Source organism: Dendrobates tinctorius, unplaced genomic scaffold, assembly GCF_039654945.1.
Source record: "Dendrobates tinctorius isolate UK_male_01 unplaced genomic scaffold, ASM3965494v1 ptg000062l, whole genome shotgun sequence".
In the NCBI taxonomy this organism is placed as follows: Eukaryota; Metazoa; Chordata; class Amphibia; order Anura; family Dendrobatidae; genus Dendrobates; species Dendrobates tinctorius.
The window spans coordinates 6,921,579-6,943,319 of NW_027361730.1; positions in this window are offsets into that span (position 1 = coordinate 6,921,579).

Genomic DNA, 21,741 nt, shown 5'->3' on the forward strand with positions numbered 1-21,741 from the left:
TGGGGTAAATACCATATTTATGATAGTCATATAATTGGAGACATATAGCAGCTATTATCCTCTATGTGCTGGATGTGTGCATCATTTTTATGTGTGCAATCACACTATATACAGTGGGGCAAAAAAGTATTTAGTCAGTCAGCAATAGTGCAAGTTCCACCACTTAAAAAGATGAGAGGCGTCTGTAATTTACATCATAGGTAGACCTCAACTATGGGAGACAAACTGAGAAAAAAAAATCCAGAAAATCACATTGTCTGTTTTTTTTTTCATTTTATTTGCATATTATGGTGGAAAATAAGTATTTGGTCAGAAACAAGCAAACAAGATTTCTGGCTCTCACAGACCTGTAACTTCTTCTTTAAGAGTCTCCTCTTTCCTCCACTCATTACCTGTAGTAATGGCACCTGTTTAAACTTGTTATCAGTATAAAAAGACACCTGTGCACACCCTCAAACAGTCTGACTCCAAACTCCACTATGGTGAAGACCAAAGAGCTGTCAAAGGACACCAGAAACAAAATTGTAGCCCTGCACCAGGCTGGGAAGACTGAATCTGCAATAGCCAACCAGCTTGGAGTGAAGAAATCAACTGTGGGAGCAATAATTAGAAAATGGAAGACATACAAGACCACTGATAATCTCCCTCGATCTGGTGCTCCACGCAAAACCCCACCCCGTGGGGTCAGAATGATCACAAGAACGGTGAGCAAAAATCCCAGAACCACGCGGGGGGACCTAGTGAATGAACTGCAGAGAGCTGGGACCAATGTAACAAGGCCTACCATAAGTAACACACTACGCCACCATGGACTCAGATCCTGCAGTGCCAGACGTGTCCCACTGCTTAAGCCTGTACATGTCCGGGCCCGTCTGAAGTTTGCTAGAGAGCATTTGGATGATCCAGAGGAGTTTTGGGAGAATGTCCTATGGTCTGATGAAACCAAACTGGAACTGTTTGGTAGAAACACAACTTGTCGTGTTTGGGGAAAAAGAATACTGAGTTGCATCCATCAAACACCATACCTACTGTAAAGCATGGTGGTGGAAACATCATGCTTTGGGGCTGTTTCTCTGCAAAGGGGCCAGAACGACTGATCCGGGTACATGAAAGAATGAATGGGGCCATGTATCGTGAGATTTTGAGTGCAAACCTCCTTCCATCAGCAAGGGCATTGAAGATGAAACGTGGCTAGGTCTTTCAAGACAATGATCCAAAGCACACCGCCAGGGCAACGAAGGAGTGGCTTCGTAAGAAGCATTTCAAGGTCCTGGAGTGGCCTAGCCAGTCTCCAGATCTCAACCCTATAGAAAACCTTTGGAGGGAGTTGAAAGTCCGTGTTGCCAAGCGAAAAGCCAAAAACATCACTGCTCTAGAGGAGATCTGCATGGAGGAATGGGCCAACATACCAACAACAGTGTGTGGCAACCTTGTGAAGACTTACAGAAAACGTTTGACCTCTGTCATTGCCAACAAAGGATATATCACAAAGTATTGAGATGAAATTTTGTTTCTGACCAAATACTTATTTTCCACCATAATATGCAAATAAAATGAAAAAAAAACAGACAATGTGATTTTCTGGATTTTTTTTTCTCAGTTTGTCTCCCATAGTTGAGGTCTACCTATGATGTAAATTACAGACGCCTCTCATCTTTTTAAGTGGTGGAACTTGCACTATTGCTGACTGACTAAATACTTTTTTGCCCCACTGTATATATGTGTATCTCTATTTCCCCTTGATCCTCTAATTGGTGATGTGTAATATTTTAAATGTGGTTCTAAAAATAAAGTATTTTTCTATATTAGTAAGAGTGCCTTTTAATCATCTTTTTTTGTGGATATGATTATGTCAAAAGCACAATATCAGCTAAGGCAGGAGGTGTTGAGCCTGCATCATCGTCTGGCTCAGGAAGGCCTGGAAGGTTCCCTTTTCTGGGAGTAGGTAAACCACTTTTAAAGCCAGAGCATCAGGAACAGGTTTTGGCTTACATTGCAGAAACAGCCTCCAGCTCTATCACCTCCACTTCTGAAGTTTGAAAAACTGCAAGCACTGAGTCGACAATGCAGGCTTCTGATCAGGAACAACACCTTTCCTTGTGTCCTTCACCCCCACCAAAAGTGAAGGATGCAGCAGGCCACACTTCAGATTACTCCATGGAGCTCTTTTCACATACCATGCCTGGGTTATCAAGTCAAGTCCTGAATTCCCCAGTCCAAGATGAATCTGACATGGAGTGCACTGATGCACAGCCACTGGTAGATGATTCTGCTGGTATGTCGACCCAGAGCACTACATTGCCCTTGCAGTCTACTGAGCCAGAATCTGACCCTGATGAAACTCAGGTGCCCCTTCCCGCATACTATACCACCTTACACGGTGACACAGAGGAAGGTGCAGGTGAAATTGAAGAGGAGGAGATGGATGTCCCTGTTGTTGACCCGGATTGGCATCCATTGGGGGAAGAGGGTGCCGCTGGCAATAGCTCAGAAGAGGAGAAGGATCCACAGCAGTCATCGACATTGCAGCAGCAGTTATCTGGTAGGCCCGTTATCTGTCCAAAAACGTGGTAAAAAAACAAAAAGAGTTGCAGGACAGCTTGGCCAGATGGTCAAATTAACACAGCATGCAAGCCCTGAAAATTTATACCATGGTAGGAAGAGTGCAGTGTGGCAATTTTTTGACAAAAATCCTATTGATGAGGCAATGGTTATCTGTAAGAAGTGCGGAAGGACCTTTAGCCGAGGGAAAAATCTCCGAAATCTGAAGTTGCATGCTTAGACATTTAATCACCATGCACTTGCAAGTGTGGACGGACTACAAAACCTCAGTTAGCACATGTGCACCTGCTCCGACTGAAGGTAGCCAGCAACGCTTCATCGCTTCCCCCACTGTAAGCCCACCGGTAAGCACACCACCAGCAAGAAATGTTGAGGTGTTGTCGCAAGGCCAAAGCAGTCAGGGAATCACAATGTTTTTGCAATGAAAGACTGAATCTAGGCCATCACCACCACCACCACTACCACCACCATCACCAACCCCTTCTCAGTCTGTCAGGTCCACCGCTAGTTCCCCCATATGCAGCTCTCAAGTCCAGCTCACCCTAGCAGAGACTCTGAGTAGGACAAGAAAGTACTTATCCTCTCATCCACGTACACTGACTTTGAATGCCTACATTGCCAAAGTGGTCTCATTAGAGGTGATGCCCTTTGGTTGAAAGCGAAGCATTCCGAGAGCTCATGGCCTACGCTGTCCCACGCTATGACCTATCCAGTTGCAGTCAGCACTTCTTTTCTAGAAAAGCCATCCCTGCCCTCCACCTGCATGTGAAAGACCGCATTGTCCATGCACTCAAACAATCAGTGAGTGGAAAGGTGCACCTCACAACAGATGCATGGGCCAGTAGGCATGGCCAGGACCGTTACGTGTCCATCACTGCGCACTGGGTTAATGTGGTGGATGCAGGTTCCACAGTGGACAGCGGCGGTGGAACAGTGCTGCCTAAACCACGGTATAGGAAACAGTTGGCTGTAGGCGTTCGACCCTCCTCCTCCAGAATCGAAAGCTCGTCGACAGAGTGCAGTCGCACGAGCAGTCCATCCGCAGCTGCCATTGTTGCACACGAGGTGTCCCACTATCGAACAGCTAGTGGTAAGCATCAGCAGGCTGTTTTAAAGATGATGTCTTTGGGTGACAACAAACACACCGCAGAAGTACTGGCCAAGTACTTGCAGTGAGAAACAGTCATGGCTGGGCAGTCTACATCTTGAGCCAGGCAAGGTAGTCAGTGATAACGGCCGTAATTTTGTGACGGCCATAGCCCTTGCAAAACTCAGACACATACCTTGCCTAGCTCACACCTTGAACCTGGTAGTGCAGTGCTTCCTAAATAATTATTCAGAATTAACAGCCCTGCTCCATAAGGTGCAAAGACTGTGCTCGCACATCCGTCGCTCGCCCGTAGACTCCAGTCGTATGCAGAAGCTGCAGTGATCGCTCCACCTCCCCAAGTACCGCCTAATCATAGACATTGCAACAAGGCGGAACTCCACTATGCACATGGTTGAGAGGCTGTGCAAACAGAGGCAGGCTGTAATGCATTTATGGGAGGATACATGGGCAGGTAGTTTGAGGGCAAACATGAGTTGTCAGGTGTGCAGTGCTCAAAGCTGAAAGACCTCTGTAAAGCCCTTCAATGTTTTGAGGAATGCACCCGACTGGTAAGCGCAGACGATGCCATCATAAGCATGAGCATCCCACTTATGTGTCTGCTCATGCAAACTTTGATGCACATTAAGGATCAGGCGCCTGCAGCGGAGAAGGAAGAGGAGGAGGGAAGCCTTGATGACAGTCAGCCATTGCTTGCTCAGGGAAATGTCCTGGATGAGGTGGAGGAAGAAGAGGAAGAGAAGGAGGATGAGGGGGATGATTAGTTTGGGGAGGAGGATGCTTCTCAGGGGGCAAGAGAAAATGTTGGCTTGCCAAGGTCAGGTTCAGGGTTTGTGCGTGACTGGAGGGATGTGAATTTGGCAGAGAGTGCTCCTCTACCCACCACTGTCAGTGCATCATTGACACCTGGAACATTGGCCCACATGTGTGATTATTAGTGTTGAGCATTCCGATACCGCAAGTATCGGGTATCGGCCGATACTTGCTGTATCGGAATTCCGATACCGACTTACGATATTTTTTCAATATCGGAAGTCGGCATCGGAATCGGAAGTTCAAAGTTGATTGACAGCCTGACGTCATCATGATGCGCGGTGTGTGAGCATCATGATGCGCCGTCATTTCGGGCCTTCCGGGGGTCTCTGCCGGCCTGCCGGGGGGCTGTGTGGACTGCCCGGGGTCTGTACCGGCCTGCCGGGGGGCTGTGCCGGCCTGCCGGTGGTCTGTGCACCCTGTGGGGGTCTGTACCGGCCTGCCAGGGGGCTGTGCCGGCCTGCCGGTGGTCTGTGCACCCTGTGGGGGTCTGTACCGGCCTGCCGGGGGGCTGTGCCGGCCTGCCGGGGGGCTGTGCTGATGTCCGGGGGTCTGTGCAAGCATCGTCCGATGGGACTACAAGTCCCATCTGGCGATGCCTGCTACCATGACAGTGATTGACACATTAGCCAATGATGGGACAGTAGTAGTCCCATCATCCGGCTAATGTGTTAAATGTTAAAAAAAAAAAAAAAATACTACATACATACGACATGCATGCTACATACATACTACATGCTACATACATACTACATACATACCACACACATACTACATACATACTACATACATACTACATACATACCACATACATACCACATATATACCACATACATACTACATACATACTACATACATACTACATACATACTACATACATAACACATATATACTACATGCATGCTACATACATACTACATGCTACATATATACTACATACATACTACATACATACTACATATATACTACATGCATGCTACATACATACTACATGCTACATACATACTACATATATACTACATACATACTACATACATACTACATGCATGCTACATACATACTACATGCTACATACATACCACATACATACTACATACTACATGCATGCTACATACATACTACATGCTACATACATACTACATATATACTACATGCATGCTACATACATACTACATGCTACATACATACTACATATATACTACATGCATGCTACATACATACTACATGCTACATACATACTACATATATACTACATACATACTACATACATACTACATGCATGCTACATACATACTACATGCTACATACATACCACATACATACTACATACATACTACATGCTACATACATACTACATATATACTACATGCATGCTACATACATACTGCATGCTACATGCATGCTACATACATACTACATACATACTACATGCTACATACATACCACATATATACTACATACATACTACATACAATACATTCATACAATACATACATAGACATACAGTACATATAACATAGAGTAACATACTTACCAATACTTGTCACATTGTTCCCCGAAGCCATTGTCTTTTACGGAATAAATATTAACATAACAAACCACAAAAATACTCACCCACGATCCGAAGCAGTCCACGAGTGTGTCCCACGACGATCTTGGGTAGAGAACTGCAGCATCAGCTGTTGCTGCCGTTCTCTACGGGCTGCAGGAATCCAATGACGGAAGGTAGGTATCCTTCCGCACTGTATTCCTCCGCCACTTAAAAAAAAAAAGTCCCTAGTCTCACTTTATGCCATTGCTGTGTGGGAAATTCCCACACAGCAATGGCATAAAGTGAGACTAGGGACTTTTTTTTTTTTAAGTGGCGGAGGAATACAGTGCGGAAGGATACCTACCTTCCGTCATTGGATTCCTGCAGCCCGTAGAGAACGGCAGCAACAGCTGATGCTGCAGTTCTCTACCCAAGATCGTCGTGGGACACACTCGTGGACTGCTTCGGATCGTGGGTGAGTATTTTTGTGGTTTGTTATGTTAATATTTATTCCGTAAAAGACAATGGCTTCAGGGAACAATGTGACAAGTATTGGTAAGTATGTTACTCTATGTTATATGTACTGTATGTCTATGTATGTATTGTATGAATGTATTGTATGTAGTATGTATGTAGTATATATGTGGTATGTATGTAGCATGTAGTATGTATGTAGCATGCGTGTAGCATGCAGTATGTATGCAGCATGCATGTAGTATATATGTAGTATATATGTACCATGTAGTATGTATGTAGTATGTATGTGGTATGTATGTAGCATGTAGTATGTATGTAGCATGCATGTAGTATGTATGTAGTATGTATGTAGTATATATGTAGTATGTATGTAGCATGTAGTATGTATGTAGTATGTATGTAGCATATATGTAGTATGTATGTAGCATGTAGTATATATGTAGTATATATGTAGCATGTAGTATGTATGTAGTATGTATGTGGTATGTATGTAGCATGTAGTATGTATGTAGCATGCAGTATGTATGTAGTATATATGTAGTATGTATGTAGCATGTAGTATATATGTAGTATGCATGTTGCATGCATGTAGTATATATGTAGTATGTATGTTGCATGTAGTATATATGTAGTATGTATGTTGCATGTAGTATATATGTAGTATGCATGTTGCATGCATGTAGTATATATGTAGTATGTATGTTGCATGTAGTATATATGTAGTATGAATGTAGCATGTATGTAGTATGTAGTATGAATGTAGCATGTATGTAGTATGCATGTTGTATGTATGTAGCATGTATGTAGCATGTAATTTTTTTTTTTTTTACATTCAACACATTAGCCGGATGATGGGACTACTACTGTCCCATCATTGGCTAATGTGTCAATCACTGTCATGGTAGCAGGCATCGCCCGATGGGACTTGTAGTCCCATCGGACGATGCCTGCACAGACCCCCGAAGCCTGCACAGCCCCCCGGCAGGCCGGCACAGCCCCCCGGAGCCTGCACAGCCCCCCGGCAGGCCGGCACAGCCCCCCGGCAGGCCGACACAGCCCCCCGGCAGGCCGGCACAGCCCCCCGGAGCCTGCACAGCCCCCCGGCAGGCCGGCACAGCCCCCCGGCAGGCCGGCACAGCCCCCCGGAGCCTGCACAGCCCCCCAGCAGGCCGGCACAGCCCCCCGGCAGGCCGGCACAGCCCACCGGAGCCTGCACAGCCCCCCGGCAGGTCGGCACAGACCACCGGAGCCTGCACAGACCCCCTGGCAGGCCGGCACAGCCCCCCGAAAGGCCCGTACAGACCCCAGAGAGGCTGTACAAGGGAAAAACAGGATTTTTCTTATTCCGATACCGGAAGTCCCATAGACTTGAATGGGACTTCCGGGATCGGAATCGGCGATACCGATACTTTTTTTTAAGATCGGCCGATCCATTCCGATCCGATACTTTGAAGTATCGGACGGTATCGCTCAACTCTAGTGATTATATCTTGTGCAGATCCTAAAAAGGGACCCCCGCATTGTCAAACTTCGATCCACGCTATAAAGGCAAATTACAGAACATTGTGCCACAGGAGAACCTAAAGCTAATATTGGCGAACAAACAAGCAACTCTGGTAAACCGTTTGTTAGAGGCATTCCCAGCACACAGCAGCGGTGCATGTTCTACCAGGAGCCGTACTGGGACAAATGGAGGAGGTGTTCGTGGTGCACACAGCCGAACTGGCATTGGAGACAGGGGTTTCATGACCATGTTGTGGATTGATTTCTCGAGGACCGCTCACACGACTGTTAATACTGAATCGATTGCAACAGACAGGAGACAGCAGTTGTCAACTTTGGTTCAAAATTACCTCTCCTCCCCTATCGATGTTCTCCCTGACAGTTCATTCCCCTTTGACTACTGGGCCTGGAAACTGGACACCTGGCCTGCATTCGCACAATATGCCTTATAGGAGCTCGCTTGCCCTGCTGGTAGTGTGCCATCAGAAAGAGTCTTCAGTGCTGCTGGATCAATCCTATCAGAACAAAAACTGTTGATGATCTCACATTCATTAAAATGAACCATGCATGGGTTTCAAAGGATTTTGTCTCACCTTCCCCTGATGACACATAAGTTGCCAGCAAAATGGCTCGCTTTGTCCTCCTCTTCCTCCGACTTGTCCAATTCCTCCATTTGCAGCTGCTGAATGTCCAGCCTACACCTCAACATATGCCAGTTTTTCCACCTCCCTAACTGGGCTGCCCCCCCAGGGCTGGCATCTGCACCTGGCGCACCTAGGCAAGTGGCTGTGCCCTGAGCAGGTGGGGGGCCCACTCGTGGGCGATGGCACTGGCAAAGGGCCCCTCACAGTACGCCGGTGTCTCTGATGTGGGGGGGCCCACTCGCCATCACAGACTCCATCGTACTATGAGGGGCCCTGTGCCAGTGCCATCACCCACTAGTGGGCCCCCCTGCTTGCTCAGGGCACCAGCACTTGCAATACTTACCTCTCCCTGCTCCACTGCTGTGACCTCTTCCGCATTTCCTGACAGTGACATTCAGGTCAGAGAGCACGATGATGTCACATCTGTACACCCTCTGCCTAAACAGTCCAAGTGCAGAGAGCTGGAAGATGGCGATGCTGAGGAGTCTAGAGTAGAGCAGTGCCCAGCGAGGAGAGGTATTTCATTTTTTTTTAATGTTTGGAGCAATATATGGGGAGCATTATACACTGGAGAATTATATATGGCGCCCATCATACACTTGGGCATCATAGATAGGGCCCATTATACACTGGAGCATCATATGGGGCCCATTAGATATGGAGCTTAAATGGGCCCATCATACACTGGAGCCTTATAAATGGGGCCCATCATCCACTGGAGCATCATCCATGGGGCCCATCATACACCTGCGCATTATAAATGGGGCCCATCATACACTAGAGCATCATCCATGGGGCCCATCATATACCTGCGCATTACAAAATGGGGCCAATCATACACTGGAGCATGATAAATGTGGCCCATCATACACTGGAGCATCATATACGGGGCCCATTATACACTCGAGCATTATAAATGGGGCTCATTATATATGGAGCATTATACACTGTTTGCATAATTATTATTAGGCAAGTTGTATTTGAGAGGATTCTTCTTATTATTGAACAACAACTATGTTCTCAATCAACCAAAAAAAACTCATAAATATCAAAGCTTAATATATTTGGAATTTGTAGTGGGTTTTTTTAGATTTGGCTATCTTAGGAGGATATCTGTTTGTGCAGGTAACTATTACTGTGCAGAATTATTAGGCAACTTAATAAAAACCAAATATATACCCATCTCACTTGTTTATTTTCACCAGTTAAACCAATATAACAACACAAAATTTAGAAATAAACATTTCTGACATTCAAAACAAAAAAAACGGACCAACATAGCCACTAGAGTAGAGCGAAACGGGTCTGTCATATTCAAAAGTCGGCGACTTTCGCTAAAGTCGGGTTTCATGAAACGAAACCCAACCATAGCGTGAGGTCGGCCACGAGGTCGGCGACCAGAGCGCCAAAGTCGCGTTTCAATAGATGCTTCCAGCACCCTTTTTCAGCCAATGATGGAGGACGCACACTGTGGGCAACGTGATGACATAGGCATCAGTCACCACCATCTTTGAGAAGGGCATGCAAGTGATTGGCTGGCTTTGTGTGACATCACAGGGGCTATAAAAGGGCGTGCACGCCAACCGCCATCTTACGTCTGCCGATATTAGCATTAGCTAAAGGTTGCTGCTGCTGATTCAGAATAAGGGAGAGCGTTAGGCAGGGAAGAAGAACCAAAAAACTGCTTCTGCTGTTAGCGATTTCCACTTACAACACAACACTTTGTGTGCAGTGACAGGGGAGGCTCTATTTTTGTGCATCAGCTCTGTTGGTTATTAGGCTGCCTTATAAGGCTCCCTGATAGCTGAATTGCTGTTTGCACATTGCTGTGCAAACTGCTTTTTTAAAAGCAAAAATACTTTTCTTCCTCTTTTCTGCACAGTTACCAAGCGTTCATTTTTCCACCCTTTTGTGTGCAGCAGTCCTGCTTATTAGGCTACCTGCGTCCATACTTGGACTGAGAGCATCATTGTCAGCGTCCTCAAATCTCTAGAGAGATCCAAATTCTCACCAATCCTATAGACACCCTCTGCCTTGTCATACACCATCCAATTTCAGCCTGTTACATTGAGGTGTAATCCCTCCTGGGCCTGAGACAATAGTTCTGTGTCCTCAAATCTATACTGAGATTCAAATTCTCACCAATCTTATAGACATCCTCCACCTTGTCATACACCATCCAATTTCAGCCTGTTACATTGAGGTGTAATCTCTACTGGGCCTGACACAATAGTTCAGCGTCCTCAAATCTATAGTGAGATTCAAATTCTCACCAATCCTATAGACACCCTCCACCTTGTCATACACCATCCAATTTCAGCCTGTTACATTGAGGTGTAATCCCTCCTGGGCCTGAGACAATAGTTCTGTGTCCTCAAATCTATACTGAGATTCAAATTCTCACCAATCCTATAGACATCCACCACCTTGTCATACACCATCCATTTTCAGCCTGTTACATTGAGGTGTAATCCCTCCTGGGCCTGAGACAATAGTTCTGTGTCCTCAAATCTATACTGAGATTCAAATTCTCACCAATCTTATAGACATCCTCCACCTTGTCATACACCATCCAATTTCAGCCTGTTACATTGAGGTGTAATCTCTACTGGGCCTGACACAATAGTTCAGCGTCCTCAAATCTATAGTGAGATTCAAATTCTCACCAATCCTATAGACACCCTCCACCTTGTCATACACCATCCAATTTCAGCCTGTTACATTGAGGTGTAATCCCTCCTGGGCCTGAGACAATAGTTCTGTGTCCTCAAATCTATACTGAGATTCAAATTCTCACCAATCCTATAGACATCCACCACCTTGTCATACACCATCCATTTTCAGCCTGTTACATTGAGGTGTAATCTCTCCTGGGCCTGAGACAATAGTTCAGCGTCCTCAAATCTATAGTGAGATTCAAATTCTCACCAATCCTATAGACACTCTCCACCTTGTCATACACCATCCAATTTCAGCCTGTTACATTGAGGTGTAATCTCTCCTGGGCCTGAGACAATAGTTCTGCGTCCTCAAAACTATAGTGAGATTCAAATTCTCACCAATCCTATAGTCACCCTCCACCTTGTCATACACCATCCAATTTCAGCCTGTTACATTGAGGTGTAATCTCTCCTGGGCCTGAGACAATAGTTCTGCGTCCTAAAATCTACAGTGAGATTCAAATTCTCACTAATCCTATAGACACCCTCCACCTTGTCATACACCATCCAATTTCAGCCTGTTACATTGAGGTGTAATCTCTCCTGGGCCTGAGACAATAGTTCTGCATCGTCAAATCTATAGTGAGATTCAAATTCTCACAAATCCTATAGACACCCTCCACCTTGTCATACACCATCCAATTTCAGCCTGTTACATTGAGGTGTAATCTCTCTTGGGCCTGAGACAATAGTTCTGCATCCTCAAATCTATAGTTAGATTCAAATTCTCACCAATCCTATAGACACCCTCCACCTTGACATACACCATCCAATTTCAGCCTGTTACATTGAGGTGTAATCTCTACTGGGCCTGAGATAATAGTTCAGCGTCCTCAAATCTATAGTGAGATTCAAAGTCTCACTAATCCTATAGACACCCTCCACCTTGTCATACACCATCCAATTTCAGCCTGTTATATTGAGGTGTAATCTCTACTGGGACTGAGACAATAGTTCTGAGTCCTCAAATCTATAGTGAGATTCAAATTCTCACCAATAGTAGATACACCTTCTACCTTGTTTTACAGTATCATATAGCTGGTGGTATTTTGGGTACATTTTCACAAAAATGAGGAAGTATGGTGGAAAACGCCATAGAAGTGGGCGGGGGTTGCTAGCTGGTCCCGATGGTGGTGGAGATGGTGCTGCATCTGTTGGTAGTGGCAAAAGCACAATAGCACCTAAGGCAGGAGGTGTTGAGCCTGCGTCATCGTCTGGCTCCACAAGGCCTCGAAGGCTCTCTTTTCTGGGAGTAGGTAAACCACTTTTAAAGCCGGAGCTTCAGGAACAAGTTTTGGCTTACATTGCTGACACAGCCTCCAGCTTTCTCGCCTCCTCTTCTGAAGTTTCAAAAAATAAAAGCACTGAGTCATCAGTGGAGGCTCCTGGTCAGGAACAACACCTTTCCGTGTGTCCTTCACCCCTACCAAAAGTGAAGGATGTGGCAGGCCACACTACCGATTACTCTATGGAGCTCTTTTCACATACCATGCCTAGGTTAGCAAGTCAAATCGTGAATTCCCCAGTCCAAGATGAATCTGACATGGAGTGCACTGATGGTACATTCACTCAGAGCACTACATTGTCCTCGCAGTGTACTGATGCAGAAGCAGACCCTGATGAAACTCAGGTGCCCCTTCCCGCATACTATACCACCTTACACAGTGACACAGAGTAAGTTGCACATGAAATTGAAGAGGAGGTGATGGATGACCCAGTTGTTCACCCAGATTGGCATCCATTGGGGGAAAAGGGTGCCGCTGCCAATAGCTCAGAAAAGGAGGAGGAGGCTCCGAAGCAGGCAATGACATCGCAACATCTGTTATCTGGCATGACCGTAGCAGTCCAAAAACGTGTTACAAAAGCCAAAAGGGTTGCAGGACAGCTTGGCCAGATGGTCAAATTAGCACAGCGTGCAGGGTCTCAAAATGTCTTCCATAGTAGGAAGAGAGCAGTGTGGCACTTTTTTTAACAAAATCCTAATGATCAGGCAAAAGTTATCTGTAAGAAGTGTGCAAAGACCTTTAGCCGAGGGAAAAATCTGAGAAATTTCAATACTAGTTGCATGCTTAGACATTTAACCACCATGCACTTGCAAGCATGGACGGACTACCAAAGCTCACGAACCACATGTGCACCTGCTCCTAATGAAGGTAGTCAGCAGCGATACATCGATTCCCCCACTGTAAGCCCACCGGTTAGCACACCACCAGCAGCAAATGTCGAGGTGTCGCCGCAAGGGCAAAGCAGTCATGGAATCACAATGCTATTGCTACGAAAGACTGAATCTAGGCCATCAGCAATAACACCAACACCATCACCAACCCTCTCTCAGTCTGCCATGTCCACCGCTAGTTCCACCATATGCAGCTCTCAAGTCCAGCTCACCCTACCAGAGACTCTGAGAAAGACAAGAAAGTACTCATCCTCTCATCCGCATACACTGGCTTTGAACGCCCACATTGCCAAACTAATCTTGTTAGAGATGATGCCCTACCGGTTGGTTGAAAGCAAAGCTTTCCGCGAGCTCAGGGCCTATGCACTACCATGCTATGACCTACCCAGTTGGCACTTCTTTTCCCAAAAAGCCATCTCAGCCCTCCACGTGCATGTGAAAGACTGCATTGTCCATGCACTCAAGCAATCAGTGAGTGGAAAGGTGCACCTCACAACAGATGCATGGTCCAGTAGGCATGGCCAGGGCCGTTACGTGTCCATCACTGCGCACTGGGTTAATGTGGTGAATGCAGGGTCTACAGGGGACAGCGGCGGTGAGACAGTGCTGCCTAGCCCACAGTATAGGAAAGAGTTGGCTGTAGGCGTTCGACCCTCCTCCAGAAGGATAAGCTCGTCCACAGAGCGCAGTCGCATGAGCACTCCATCCACAGCTGCCAGTGCTGCAACGAGTTGTCCCACTATTGAACAACTGGTGGTAAGCGTCAGCAGGCTGTGTTGAAGATGATGTGTTTGGGCGACAACAGACACACCGCGGAGGTACTGGCCGACTACTTGCACCGACAAACTGAGTCATGGCTGGGCAGTCTACATCTTGAGGCAGGCAAGGTAGTTAGTGATAAATGCTGGAATTTTGTGGCACCCATAGCCCTTTCAAAACTCAGACACATACCTTGCCTGGCTCACACCTTGAACCTGGCGGTGCGGTGCTTCCTCAATAATTATCCGGAGTTATCACCCCTGCTCCATACAGTGCGAAGACTGTGCTCGCACATCCGCCGGACGCCCGTACACTCCAGTCGTATGCAGAAGCTGCAGCGATTGCTCCACCTTCCAAAGCGCCGCCTAATTATCGACGTTGCAACAAGGTGGAACTCGACCCTGCACATGGTTCAGAGGCTGTGCGATCAGAGGCAGGCTGTAATTTATTTGTGGGAGGAAACACGGGCAGGCAGTTGCAGGCAGACATGGAGTTGTCTGGTGTGCAGTGGTCGAAGCTGAAAGACCTCTGTAAAGTCCTTCAGTGTTTTGAGGAATGCACATGGCTGGTAAGCGCGCCATCATAAGCATGAGCATCCCACTTATGTGTCTGCTCATGCAAACTTTGACGCACATTAAGGAGCAGGCGTCTGCTGCCGAGGAGGAGGGAAGCCTTGATGACAGTCAGCTATTGTCTGCTCAGGGAAGTCTCGTGGACGAGATGGAGGAAGAAGAGGAAGAGGAGGAGGATGATGGGGATGATTTTTTTTAGGGAGGAGGATGCTTCTCAGGGGGCAAGAAAAAATGTTGGCGTGGCAAGGTCAGGTACAGGGTTTTTGCGTGACTGGAGGGATGTTGATTTGCCAGAAAGTGCTCATCCTCCCAGCACTCGCAGTGCATCATTGACACCTGGAACATTGGCCCACATGTCTGATTATGCCTTGCAGATCCTAAAAAGGGACCACCGCATTGCCAAAATGATGAACGATGATGACTACTGGTTGGTCAGCATCCTAGATCCACGCTATAAAGGCAAATTCCAAAACATCATGCCACAGGAGCTAATATTGGCTAACAAACAAGCAACTCTGGTAAACCGTTTGTTTGAGGCATTCCCAGCACACAGCGGTGGTGATGTTTTTCCAACCAGCCGTAGGGGGCAACATGGAAGAGGTGTTCATGGTGCACACAGCCGATGTGCCGTTGGACACAGGGGTTTCATGACCATGTTGTGGACTGATTTTTCAAGAACCGCTCACAAGACTGGTAATACTGCATCGATCGAAAGTGACAGGAGACAGTAGTTGTCAACTATGGTAACAAACTACTTCTCCTCCCATATCGATGTTCTCCCTCACCGGTCATTCCCCTTTGACTATTGGGCCAGTAAACTTGACACCTGGCCTGAATTGGCACAATATGCCTTACAGGAGCTCGCTTGCCCTGCTGCTAGTGTGTTATCTGAAAGAGTCTTCAGTGCTGCTGGATCAATCCTGACAGAAAAAAGGACCCGTCTGTCGACCCAAAATGTTGATGATCTAACCTTCATTAAAATGAACCGTGCATGGGTTTCAAAAGATTTTGTCCCACCCTCCCCTGCTGACACGTAGATTGCCAGAAAAATGGCTTGCTTTTGTCCTATTCTTCCGCGGACTTCTCCAATTACTCCATTTGCAGCTGCTGAATGTCCAACATCAACATATGCCATTTTTTCCACCTCCCTAACTGGGCTGCCTCCCCCCAAAGGGCCGGGGTCACAACCTGGCGCACGCACCCGTGCGAGTGCCGTTGGCATGGACAGGTGGGTGGGCACACTCATTCGCAATGGCACTGGCACAAGGTCCCTCATAGTAGAATCAAGTGTCTGTGATGGTGGGGGTGCACACCCGCCGTCAGACACACCGGCGTACTATGAGGGGCCCTGTGCCAGTACCGCCGCCCATGAGTGGGCCCCCCTGCTTGCACAGGGCACCAGCACTTGCAATACTTACCTCTCCCTGCTCCACCACTGTGTAGTCTGGCCTGTTAAATACTTCACTGGGACTGCCAATACAAATTTGGTGAAATGATAGATGATGGTTAAGACGTAGCTATACCCTGTCCTGCTGGGCTCTATCTTCACATAATCAATGGCTTCCATTTGTTATGGACGTCGACTCACAATGAGATGCAGTGGTGGTTTATCATCAGCTTTCATGGTTTTCCGACTCACAGACGTGTGACATTCCTGCCCACATTTTTAAATGTGTCCTCTCATGCCAATCCAATAGAATCGCCTACAGCCTGTGGCTTCTGTCTTTTGCACTCCAAAGTTACCTGACATATCATGATAGGCAGTGAGGACAATGTCTACATCTGTCCCTGTGATCACAATTTGATGGAGATGAGTAACAGTGATGGGTTCCACGGTACTGCGATACAGCAAACATTTCTTCACAAGAACTGTTTTTGCTGTCTCCACAGACAAAGTAATTGAGGGTCAGCATCACCTCTGAGAATTCTCCCAGGAGTTTTTACCATGATTAGTAATTCTAAAATTTCTGCAATCAGTCGACTTTCCGTCTGTACTTGAATCCATCTCGTTTCCTCTTGTGGAGAGTCTGGACTGTCTTACTGAGACTGAAATATATATATGAAGATTGAAAAATACCCCAACAGTGTATACTGGTGTACTCCTCGATTATATAACCCTTTTTCTACTTTTTAGATTCTTGTCTAATGCATACTGAGGCTGTGAGTGTCTTTGTTGGACTCCGAAAATATACACGCAGACTTTTAATGTTTAAACTATGCTATATATACCTGCTATCCAGTGATACTGTACCCTTTCTCATCTTTCTACAATCACGTCGAATCCATACTGGGCCTGAGACCCTCTGAGTCTGCCTCCTGATATATAGACATACTGTAGGTTTTTAATGTTTAAACTGTGCTATATATACCTGTTATCCGGTGATACTGTACCCTTTCTCAACTTCGTACAATCACGTCAAATCCATACTGGGCCTGAGACCCTCTGAGTCTGCCTCCTGATACATAGACATAGGTTTTTAATGTTTAAACTATGCTATATATACCTGTTATCCAGTGATACTATACCCTTTCTCAACTTTGTACAATCACGTCAAAGCCATACTGGGCCTGAGACCCTCTGAGTCTGCCTCCTGATATATAAACATAGGTTTTTAATGTTTAAACTATGCTATATATACCTGTTATCCGGTGATACTGTACCTTTTCTCAACTTTCTACAATCTTTTCGAATCCATACTGGGGCTGAGAACATCTGAGTCTGCCTCCTGATTAGAGATGAGTGGTGTTCGAGTCGACCTGTTCGCCAAGTTAAAATTTCAGCTGTTTTGGGCGAACACTTTGCTTAAAATTCGGCTGTTCGAGGTTTCGTTCGAGAACAGTTCATTCACCAAAAGCGTAACTTCATTTTCACATTAATAATGGTTTTCAATGTTAATAGACTGTTTCATGGCATAGTAGCGGTGTGTGGTACCAAGCGGTGTAGAACACCTGTCAAGGAGCTACACCGTGTGTGTTTCTAATTATTTTTTACCGCATCTTGTCCAGAAAATCCTTTTGGGCCTTGTAGCACTGTCTGCTACTCAGCAGAGGAGCCCACCAGTGAACCAAGCTATGCCGCCTGTTTATGTAAGAACTGCATGCTACTCAGCATAGGAGCCTAGCTGTTAAGCAAGCTACAGCACCTGTGGTTTGGACACTTAATTATTTCACTTCTTCCGGAATTCCGGTTGACCTGCACTTACTGGGAAATCCTCGTTCGCGGGGAAGAATTGTAATCCCTGATCCCCATCACTAACGGGGTTCAGCGGGTTATCTGTACCTGTAAGCGACACATACTGGACGTTTCAGTGTAGCACGCATGCAGCCCCGGACATGTAGGGGCATGACAGACCTGTTATTGATCGATCTTGCATGCCAGAGCCTCGCGTGTCCCTCTAGTAAGCTTGACGCGTTCGTTAACGGAATTAAGCTGACAAATCGCTAGCACAACTTAAAACGGACATCCACCACCACCCATAGAATCAACAAAGCTTGCAATCTGTCAATCTTTTCTGTAGCTGGCATGGTTGAGGTTTCCCGGGTGGAGTCGAATTAAGCCGCAGGCTCCACTTCTGGTGGTGCCCTTCTGGACATTCCTTTAATGTTCAGCTTTGCAACCATACTGCCCCCGGAAACCAAACACTTTGCCTTCATGGACGCTGTTCAGAGGTTCGTGGGAATAACGCCGCCCGATCAGCAGTTGGCCTAATTTATGGTGGGAAGTCTGACGGTATATGATCGTCTTCGATTTCAGATTTTTACAGTTTTTTTGGTATTTTACATTTTTATTCCAGCCTTTCTTGACTTCATAAAGGCATGACATGCCCTATATCTGTGTCTCCTCCTCCTCCTTTTACTCCTACACCTCTTTTCTATATGTAGCTGCCGTTTTCCATATGTTATTTTTGTATTCTGAGCATTTTGTCTGCTTTGGGACTCCTTTTAAGGTGTTTTGTAATTGTTTTCTATGTGTTTGTACGTGTTTGTGTTTGCCTGCCATTGTTTTCAATGGTGCTCTACAAACATTCGACGAACTTGCCTCGTGTTTGACGAACCAAAACGAACTGTAACACTAGCGGGGTGGCTCAACACTACTCCTGAATATATAGACGTACATTTTTAATGTTTAAACTATGCTATATATACCTGGTATCTGGTGATACTGTACCCTTTCTGCCTAGTAGTCCTCCTCCACCCACCACTCTAAGTGTATCATTGACACCTGGAACATTGTCCCACATGTGTGATTATTTCTTGCGGATCTTCTTGTTATATTGTGGTGTGATCCATTCTGAGCGTGTGACAGTCTGTGGGTTAGTCCTGCAATTTAGATGCACATTTAAAAATTACCCCCACACTAATGTATACAGCTCTACGCTTGTGATACATTACCCATTTACTGTTTTTTATATTCTGGTCTAATCCAAACTGACCAAGTGAGAGTTATTTTCTGACTGTGGAAATAAATACTGAGATTGACAACAATGACCCCTACACTGTGTACAGCTGTATTCTTCAGATCCATTACCGTTTTACAGCTTTTTATATTGTGTTGTAATCCATACTGAGCCTGAGAGCGCCTGTGTTTGCCTCCTGAAATATCTACGGAGATTTAGAATGTTTAAACTATACTATATATACCTGCTATCTGATGATACTGTACAGTTTTTCTACTTTTAGATAGTCTTGTCTAATCCATACTGAGCCTGTGAGCGTCTCTGTGTGACTGATGGTATATATAGGGAGATTGACTGCCTGCCATGGTGACAAAGAGGAAGGTGCAGATGAAAGTGCAGGTTCCTTGAGCAGGTGGGGGGGCATACTCATGGGCGATGGCACTGGCACAGGACCCCTCATAGTAAGCAAAAGTGTCTCTGCCGGTGGGAGGCCCCACCCGCCGTCAGACACACAGCCGTACTATGAGGGGCCTTGCGCCAGTGCTGTCGCCAATGAGTGGGCCCCCCTGCTTGTTCAGGATCACAGCACTTTCAAAGTTGAAATACTTACCTCTCCCTGCTCCACCGACGTGATGTCTTCCGCGTTTCCTGACAGTGACATTCTGGTCAGAGAGCATGATGACATCACGTCTGTACGCGCTCTGCCTAAACAGTCCAAGTGCAGTGAGATGGAAGATGGGGACGACGAGGAGTTCAGACTAGTACAGGGATTCCCTAGCGAGGAGACTTATTTAATTGTTTTCAATGTTGGGACAGCTATTTTTGGGGAACACTATACTCTGGAGAATGATATATGAGGCCCACCATACACTGGAGCATTCCAAAGGTGGACATCAGACACTGGAGCAGCATTTACAAGGCCCATTATGCACTGGAACATTAGAAATGGGGCCCATTATGTATGGAGCATTATTTGGGCCCATAAAACAGTGGAGCTTCATCCATGGGGACCAACATATACTGTAGCATTATGTGGAGCTCATCATATACTGTTTCAAACGTTATATGGGTCCAATGATTCTGTATGGAGAAATATACACTCACTGGCCACTTTATTAGGTACACCATGCTAGTAAGGGGTTGGACCCCCTTTTGCCTTCAGAACTGCCTCAATTCTTCGTGGCAGAGATTCAACAAGGTGCTGGAAGCATTCCTCAGAGATTTTGGACCATATTGACATGATGGCATCACACAGTTGGCGCAGATTTGTCGGCTGCACATCCCTGATGCGAATCTCCCGTTCCACCACATCCCAAAGATGCTCTATTGGATTGAGATCTGGTGACTGAGGAGGCCATTTGAGTACAGTAAACTCATTGTCATGTTCAAGAAACCAATCTGAGATGATTCGAGCTTTATGACATGGCGCATTATCCTGCTGAAAGTAGCCATCAGATGTTGGGTACATTGTGGTCATAAAGGGATGGACATGGTCAGCAACAATACTCAGGTAGGCTGTGGCGTTGCAACGATGCTCAATTGGTACCAAGGGGCCCAAAGAGTGCCCAGAAAAAATTCCCCACACCATGACACCACCACCACCAGCCTGAACCGTTGATACAAGGCAGGATGGATCCATGCTTTCATGTTGTTTACGCCAAATTCTGACCCTACCATCCGAATGTCGCAGCAGAAATCGAGACTCATCAGACCAGGCAACGTTTTTCCAATCTTCTACTGTCCAATTTCGATGAGCTTGTGCAAATTGTAGCCTCAGTTTCCTGTTCTTAGCTGAGAGGAGTGGTACCCAGTGTGGTCTTCTGCTGCTGTAGCCCATCTGCCTCAAAGTTCGACGCACTGTGCGTTCAGAGATGCTCTTCTGCCTACCTTGGTTGTAACGGGTGGCAATTTGAGTCACTGTTGCCTTTCTATCAGCTCGAACCAGTCTGCCCATTCTCCTCTGACCTCTGGCATCAACATGGCATTTCCGGCCACAGAACTGCCGCTCACTGGATTTTTTTTCTTTTTCGGAGCATTCTCTGTAAACCCTAGAGATGGTTGTGCGTGAAAATCCCAGTAGATCAGCAGTTTCTGAAATTCTCAGACCAGCCCTTCTGGCACCAACAATCATGCCACGTTCAAAGGCACTCAAATCACCTTTCTTCCCCATACTGATGCTCGGTTTGAACTGCAGGAGATTGTCTTGACCATGTCTACATGCCTAAATGCACTGAGTTGCCGCCATGTGATTGGCTGATTAGAAATTAAGTCTTAACACACAGTTGGACAGGTGTACCTAATAAAGTGGCCAGTGAGTGTATGGGCCTCATTACTCTGTATAGCGCACTATGCGGTGGCCATAATACTGTATGGAGTAATATACTGTCCGTTTTTGGAGCTATTGGAGAATTTAAAATGGATATCAGTCATTAGATGTAAGAAGTGAAGTATTTTTCATTGTACTATACCGCTATTTCTC